This window comes from Oncorhynchus mykiss, chromosome 12 (assembly GCF_057628025.1).
Source record: "Oncorhynchus mykiss isolate SJ-2025 chromosome 12, ASM5762802v1, whole genome shotgun sequence".
Classification (NCBI taxonomy): Eukaryota; Metazoa; Chordata; class Actinopteri; order Salmoniformes; family Salmonidae; genus Oncorhynchus; species Oncorhynchus mykiss.
The window spans coordinates 14,760,643-14,769,796 of record NC_143033.1 but is presented as its reverse complement, the minus strand read 5'-3'; positions in this window follow the sequence as shown (position 1 = coordinate 14,769,796).

The following is a 9,154-nucleotide window of genomic DNA, read 5'->3' as shown; positions in this document are numbered from 1 at the left end:
ATCATCAAGTTTGCGGACGACACTACAGTGGTAGGCTTGATTACCAACAACGACGATATGGCCTATAGGGAGGAGGTGAGGGCCCACAGACAGCGTTGTGAAGAAGGCGCAGCTTCTATCTCAAGGCCATCAGACTGATAAACAGCCACCACTAACATTGAGTGGCTGCTGCCAACATACTGACTCAACTCCAGCCACTTTAATAATGGGAATTGATGGAAATTGATGTAAAACAAATGTATGACTAGCCACTTTAAACAATGCCACTTACCCTACATTACTCATCTCATATGCATATGTATATACTGTACTCTATGTCATCTACTGCATCTTGATACCATCTACTGCATCTTGCCGTTCTGTACAATCACTCATTCATATATCTTTATGTACATATATCCTTTATCCCTTTACACTTGTAGTTGTGGAATTGTTAGGTTAGATTACTCGTTGGTTATTGTCGGACCTAGAAGCACAAGCATTTCACTACACTCACATTAACATCTGCTAACCATGTGTATGTGACGAATAAAATTTGATTTGATATGACATACAGAAGTGAAGTTTTTGAATATATTATGGATCCCCATTAGCTGCTGCCAAGGCAACAGCTTCTCTTCCTCAAATCAAATCAAATTGTATTGGTCACATATACAGTGGGGCAAGAAAGTATTTAGTCAGCCACCAATTGTGCAAGTTCTCCCACTTAAAAATACGAGAGAGGCCTGTAATTTTCATCATAGGTACACTTCAACTATGACAGACAAAATTAGGAAAAAAAATCCAGAAAATCACATTGTAGGATTTTAAATGAATGTATTTGCAAATTATGGTGGAAAATAAGTATTTGGTCACCTACAAACAAGCAAGATTTCTGGCTCTCACAGACCTGTAACTTCTTCTTTAAGAGGCTCCTCTGTCCTCCACTCGTTACCTATATTAATGGCACCTGTTTGAACTTGTTATCAGTATAAAAGACACCTGTCCACAACCTCAAACAGTCACACTCCAAACTCCACTATGGCCAAGACCAAAGAGCTGTCAAAGGACACCAGAAACAAAATTGTAGACCTGCACCAGGCTGGGAAGACTGAATCTGCAATAGGTAAGCAGCTTGGTTTGAAGAAATCAACTGTGGGAGCAATTATTAGGAAATGGAAGACATACAAGACCACTGATAATCTCCCTCGATCCTGGGCTCCACGCAAGATCTCACCCCGTGGGGTCAACATGATCACATGAATGGTGAGCAAAAGTCCCAGAACCACCAGGGGGGACCTAGTGAATGACCTGCAGAGAGCTGGGACCAAAGTAACAAAGCCTACCATCAGTAACACACTACGCCGCCAGGGACTCAAATCCTGCAGATCCAGAAGAAGATCGGGAGAATGTCATATGGTCAGATGAAACCAAAATATAACTTTTTGGTAAAAACTCAACTCGTCGTGTTTGGAGGACAAAGAATGCTGAGTTGCATCCAAAGAACACCATACCTACTGTGAAGCATGGGGGTGGAAACATCATGCTTTGGGGCTGTTTTTCTGCAAAGGGACCAGGACGACTGATCCGTGTAAAGGAAAGAATGAATGGGGCCATGTATCGTGAGATTTTGAGTGAAAACCTCCTTCCATCAGCAAGGGCATTGAAGATGAAACGTGGCTGGGTCTTTCAGCATGACAATGATCCCAAACACACCGCCCGGGCAACGAAGGAGTGGCTTCGTAAGAAGCATTTCAAGGTCCTGGAGTGGCCTAGCCTCTCTCCAGATCTCAACCCCATAGAAAATCTTTGGAGGGAGTTGAAAGTCTGTGTTGCCCAGCAACAGCCCCAAAACATCACTGCTCTAGAGGAGATCTGCATGGAGGAATGGGCCAAAATACCAGCAACAGTGTGTGAAAACCTTGTGAAGACTTACAGAAAACGTTTGACCTCTGTCATTGCCAACATAGGGTATATAACAAAGTACTGAGATAAACTTTTGTTATTGACCAAATACTTATTTTCCACCATAATTTGCAAACAAATTCATTAAAAATCCTACAATGTGATTTTCTGGAAAATAATTTTTCTCATTTTGTCTATCATAGTTGAAATGTACCTATAATGAAAATTACAGGCCTCTCTCATCTTTTTAAGTGGGAGAACTTGCACAATTGGTAGCTGACTAAATACTTTTTTTGCCCCACTGTACATGGTTAGCAGATGTTATTCCAAGTGTAGCGAAATGCTTGTGCTACTAGTTCCGATTGTGCAGCAATAACTAACAAGTCATCTGTATACCTGTCGCAATACCCACTAGTTGATACTTATTTATAAAACACTCTTAGGCCTCACTCCCCCCTATCTGAGATATCTACTGCAGCCCTCATCCTCCACATACAACAACCGTTCTGCCAGTCACATGCTGTTAAAGGCCCCCAAAGCATACACATCCCTGGCTCGCTCCTCTTTTCAGTTCGCTGCAGCTAGCGACTGGAACGAGCTGCAACAAACAAACAAACTGGACAGTTTTATCTCAATCTCTTAATTCCAAGACATGGACACTCTTACTGACAGTTGTGGCTACTTTACATGACATATTGTTGTCTCTACCTTCTTTCCCTTTGTGCTGTTGTCTGTGCCCAATAATGTTTGTACCATGTTTAGTGCTCCTACCATGTTGTATTGCTACCATGCTGTGTTGTAATGTGTTGCTGCCTTGCTATGTTGTTGTCTTAGGTCTCTCTTCATGTAATGTTGTGTTGCCTCTCTTGTCGTGATGTGTGTTTTTTCCTATATTTATATATATACAGTGCCTTGCGAAAGTATTCGGCCCCCTTGAACTTTGCGACCTTTTGCCACATTTCAGGCTTCAAACATAAAGATACAAAACTGTATTTTTTTGTGAAGAATCAACAACAAGTGGGACACAATCATGAAGTGGAACGACATTTATTAGATATTTCAAACTTTTTTAACAAATCAAAAACTGAAAAATTGGGCGTGCAAAATTATTCAGCCCCCTTAAGTTAATACTTTGTAGCGCCACCTTTTGCTGTGATTACAGCTGTAAGTCGCTTGGGGTATGTCTCTATCAATTTTGCACATCGAGAGACTGAATTTTTTTCCCATTCCTCCTTGCAAAACAGCTCGAGCTCAGTGAGGTTGGATGGAGAGCATTTGTGAACAGCAGTTTTCAGTTCTTTCCACAGATTCTCGATTTGATTCAGGTCTGGACTTTGACTTGGCCATTCTAACATCTGGATATGTTTATTTTTGAACCATTCCATTGTAGATTTTGCTTTATGTTTTGGATCATTGTCTTGTTGGAAGACAAATCTCCGTCCCAGTCTCGGGTCTTTTGCAGACTCCATCAGGTTTTTTTCCAGAATGGTCCTGTATTTGGCTCCATCCATCTTCCCATCAATTTTAACCATCTTCCCTGTCTCTGCTGAAGAAAAGCAGGCCCAAACCATGATGCTGCCACCACCATGTTTGACAGTGGGGATGGTGTGTTCAGGGTGATGGGCTGTGTTGCTTTTACGCCAAACATAACGTTTCGCATTGTTGCCAAAAAGTTCAATTTTGGTTTCATCTGACCAGAGCACCTTCTTCCACATGTTTGGTGTGTCTCCCAGGTGGCTTGTGGCAAACTTTAAACGACACTTTTTATGGATATCTTTAAGAAATGTCTTTTTTCTTGCCACTCTTCCATAAAGGCCAGATTTGTGCAATATACGACTGATTGTTGTCCTATGGACAGAGTCTCCCACCTCAGCTGTAGATCTCTGCAGTTCATCCAGAGTGATCATGGGCCTCTTGGCTGCATCTCTGATCAGTCTTCTCCTTGTATGAGCTGAAAGTTTAGAGGGACGGCCAGGTCTTGGTAGATTTGCAGTGGTCTGATACTCCTTCCATTTCAATATTATCGCTTGCACAGTGCTCCTTGGGATGTATAAAGCTTGGGAAATCTTTTTGTATCCAAATCCGGCTTTAAACTTCTTCACAAAAGTATCTCAGACCTGCCTGGTGTGTTCCTTGTTCTTCATGATGCTCTCTGCGCTTTTAACGGACCTCTGAGACTATCACAGTGCAGGTGCATTTATACGGAGACTTGATTACACACAGGTGGATTGTATTTATCATAATTAGTCATTTAGGTCAACATTGGATCATTCAGAGATCCTCACTGAACTTCTGGAGAGAGTTTGCTGCACTGAAAGTAAAGGGGCTGAATAATTTTGCACGCCCAATTTTTCAGTTTTTGATTTGTTAAAAAAGTTTGAAATATCCAATAAATGTCGTTCCACTTCATGATTGTGTCCCACTTGTTGTTGATTCTTCACAAAAAAAATACAGTTTTATATCTTTATGTTTGAAGCCTGAAATGTGGCAAAAGGTCGCAAAGTTCAAGGGGGCCGAATACTTTCGCAAGGCACTGTATTGCACAAATCTGGCCTTTATGGAAGAGTGGCAAGAAAGCCATTTCTTAAAGATATCCATAAAAAGTGTTGTTTACAGTTTGCCACAAGCCACCTGGGAGACACACCAAACATGTGGAAGAAGGTGCTCTGGTCAGATGAAACCAAAATTGAACTTTTTGGCAACAATGCAAAGCGTTATGTATGGCGTAAAAGCAACACAGCTGAACACACCATCCCCACTGTCAAACATGGTGGTGGCAGCATCATGGTTTGGGCCTGCTTTTCTTCAGCAGGGACAGGGAAGAAGGTTAAAATTGATGGGAAGATGGATGAAGCCAAATACAGGACCATTCTGGAAGAAAACCTGATGGAGTCTGCAAAAGACTTGAGATTGGGACTGAGATTTGTCTTCCAACAAGACAATGATCCAAAACATAAAGCAAAATCTACAATGGAATGGTTCAAAAATAAACATATCCAGGTGTTAGAATGGCCAAGTCAAAGTCCAGACCTGAATCCAATTGAGAATCTGTGGAAAGAACTGAATACTGCTGTTCACAAATGCTCTCCATCCAATCTCACTGAGCTCGAGCTGTTTTGCAAGGAGTAATGGGAAAAAATGTCAGTCTCTCGATGTGCAAAACTGATAGAGACATACCCCAAGCGACTTACAGCTGTAATCGCAGCAAAAGGTGACGCTACAAAGTATTAACTTAAGGGGGCTGAATCATTTTGCACGCCCAATTTTTCAGTTTTTTATTTGTTAAAAAAGTTTGAAATATCCAATAAATGTCGTTTCACTTCATGATTGTGTCCCACTTGTTGTTGATTCTTCACAAAAAAATACAGTTTTATATCTTCATGTTTGAAGCCTGAAATGTGGCAAAAGGTCGCAAAGTTCAAGGGGGCCGAATACTTTCGCAAGGCACTGTACATATGGGATGAGTAATGCAAGATATGTAAACATTATTAAAGTGCCATTATTAAAGTGACTAGTGATCATTTGTTAAAGTGGCCAATGATTTCAAGTCTGTATGTAGGCAGCAGCCTCTGTGTTATTGATGGCTGTTTAACAGCCTGATGGCCTTGAGATAGAAGCTATTTTTCAGTCTCTTGGCCCCAACTTTGATGCACCTGTACTGACCTCGCCTTCTGGGTGGTAGCGGGGTGAACAGGCAGTGGCTCAGGGGATTGTTGCCCTTGATGATCTTTTTGGCCTTCGGGTGCTATAGGTGTCCTGAAGGGAAGGTAATTTGCCCCCAATGATGCGTTGTGCAGATCGCACCACCCTCTGGAGAGCCCTGCGGTTATGGGAGGTGCAGTTGTCGTACCAGGTGGTGATGCAGCCCGACAAGATGCTCTCAATTGTGCATCTGTAAAAGTTTGTGAGGGTTTTAGTTGACAAGCCACATTTCTTCAGCCGCTGTTGCGCCTTCTTCTATGTGTGCGGACCATTTCAGTTTGTCCGTGATGTGTACGCCGAGGAACTTAAAACTATTCACCTTCTCCACTGCTGTTCCGTCGATGTGGATAGGTGGTGCTCCCTCTGCTGTTTCCTGAAGTCCACGATCATCTCCTTTGTTTTGTTGATGTTGAGTAAGAGGTTGTTTTCTTGATACCACACTCCGGGTGCCCTCACCTCCTCTCTGTAGGCCGTCTCATCGTTGTTGGTAATCAAGCCTACTACTGTTGTGTCGTCTGCAAACTTGATGACTGAGTAGGAGGTGTGCATGGCCACGCACTCATGGGTGAACAGGGAGTATAGGAGGGGGCTGAACACGCACCCCAGTGTTGAGGATCAGCGAAGTGCAGATGTTGCTTCCTACCTTCACCCCATGGGGGCGGCCCGTCAGGAAGTCCAGGACCCAATAGCACAGGACGGGGTTGAGACACAGGGCTTCAAGCTTAATAATGAGCTTGGAGGGTACTATGGTGTTGAATGCTGAGCTGTAGTCAATGAACAGCATTCTTACATAGGTACTCCTCTTGTCCAGATGGGATAAAACAATCTTGAAGCGTGGATTCTGATTGGTCAGACCAGCATTGAATAGTCCTCATCACGGGTACATCCTGTTTGAGTTTCTGCCTATAGGAAGGGTGGAGCAAAATGGAGTCGTGGTTAGATTTGCTGAAGGATGGGCGGGGGAGGTCCTGGTATGCATTGCGGAAGTTAGAGTAACAGTGATCCAGTGTTTTGCCAGCGCGAGTGCTACAATCAATATGTTGATGGAATTTAGGTAGCCTTGTTCTTTTTTTAGGGTCCAAAAGCATTACTTTTACTGCAGTAGGCTAAATCAGGATCACACAGGGTGTTTCTTGGTAGTCTTAAACAAATTAACTATGAAACAAAAGTATACACCTCACACACATGGTTATGGGCTTAATAAAAGAAGACACCTTTACCATGTCAGATATAGAGTATAAATGTATTCAATTTTGAGATTGCATCCCTATATTACACTTCATATACATCACAGAAGACTGACATATAACATAACCGTTTGTCATAGAAACACCAGATTTTCTGCATTTAAAAAAATATATATTTTGACATTTTTGAAATTATGAAAAATATGAATAAGATTTGGCTGCAGGAAAGGGCTACGTCATATCACACAATTTTGTTTTATTTTTTAAAATAAAACAGTACATCATGTAACATCATTACACCTCTGCATACAACACAAAATGTACACAACAATAAACAAAAGAACATCTCATTCCAAAATCATGGGCGTTTGTATGGAGTTGGTCCCCCTTTGCTGCTATAACAGCCTCCACTCTTCTGGGAATGCTTTCCACTAGATGTTAGAACATAGTGCGCTAGCATGCTAACTGCGTGTGCTAGCATGTGAGTGAGTACGTGTGTTTGCATGAGTTACTTGATGTGAAATATAGTTCCATGTAGTCATGGCTCTGTGTAGTACTATGTGTTTCTCGGAGTCTGTTCTGGACTTCGGAACCATTTATTAAATTTTTTTTACCTTTATTTAACTAGGCAAGTCAGAAGAACAAATTCCTATTTTCAATGACGGCCTAGGAACGGAACTAGTGGGTTAACTGCCCGTTCAGGGACAGAACGACAGATTTGTACCTTGTCAGCTCGGGGGTTTGAACTTGCAACCTTCCGGTTACTAGTCCAATGCTCTAACCACTAGGCTACCCTGCCGCATGTAGAGCCCCTTGGTGTCATGTCTTGTGGGCGTATGCATGGGAGTCTGAGCTGTGTGCAAGTCCTTTGAACAGACAGCTCGGTACTTTCTAATCAAATCAAATGTTATTTGTCACATGAGCCGAATACTTACTTACAAGCCCTTAGCCAGCAATGCAGTTCAATAAATAGAGTTAAGAAAATATTTACTACATAAACTAAAGTTAAAAATTAAATCAAAAATAACATTCAGTCAATCTCACCTTTACTTTAAACCAGGAGAGATTGGCATGCATGTTACTGATGTACCAAAGGAGGCTGCTGAGGGGAGGATGGATCATAATAATGGCTGGAACGGAGTTAATGGAATGGCATCAAACACATGGAAATCATGTGTTTGATGTATTTGATACCATTCCACTAATTCTGCTTCAGCCATTACCAGGAACCTGTCCTCCCCACTTAAGTCATGTGTTTGATGTATTTGATACCATTCCACTAATTCTGCTTCAGCCATTACCAGGAACATGTCCTCCCCACTTAAGGTGCCACCAACCTCTAGTGCTGTGTACATTTAAGGGACAAGCTGTGCTGCTCTGTTCTGGGCCAACTGTAATTTTTCTATGTCTCTCTTTGTGGCACTTGATCATATGACTAATTAGTGGTCCAGGTGCGACAAAACTAGGGCCTGTAGGACTTGTTTTGTTGATAGCAATGTCCAGAAAGCAGAGTAACACTTTATTACGGACAGACCTCTCCCCAACTTAGCTACCATTGCATCAATGTGTTTTGACCATGACAGTTTACAATCCAATTTCCACCTTATTGATTACAAGATTTGGTTGAGGTTTATGGTTCAGTGAATGGTTTGTCCCAAATACAATGCTTCAGTTTTTGAAATATTTAGTACTATCTTATTACTTGCCACCCATTCTAAAACTGACTGCAGCTCTTTGTTAAATGTTGCAGTGATTTCACTTGCTATGTTAGCTGACGTGTATAATGGTGAGTTATCAGCATACATATACACAGGGTTTACTCAGTGCCAGAGGCAGGTCATTTGTAAAGATTGAAAAAAGTAAGGGGCCTAGACAACTGCCCTGAGGAATTCCCGACACTACCTGGATTATGTTGGAGAAGCTTCCATTAAAGAACACCTTCTGTGTTCTGTTAGACAGGTAACTCGATCCACAATATGGCAGGGGATGTAAAGCCATAATACATACGTATTTCCAGCAGCAGATTATTATCGATAATGTCAAAAGCTGCACTGGTCTAACAAAACAGCTCTCACAAGCTTCTTATTATCAATTTATTTCACCCAATCATCAGTAATTTGTGTAAGTGCTGAACATGTGTGCCACTCCCTATAATCATGCTGAATTGATTTACTGTGAAATAGCATTGTATCTGGTCAAACACATTTTTTTCCAAAAGTGTACTAAGAGTTGGTAGCAGGCTGATTGGGTGGCGGTTTGACTTCAACTTCATAAATGTATCAAGTGTAGCCCCTGGTTGCTCCTCATTACACACCGTAGACCAGAAAATATTCTTTAAAACATAGAAATCACTACAAAACTTATTGTATGACCTCTTATAC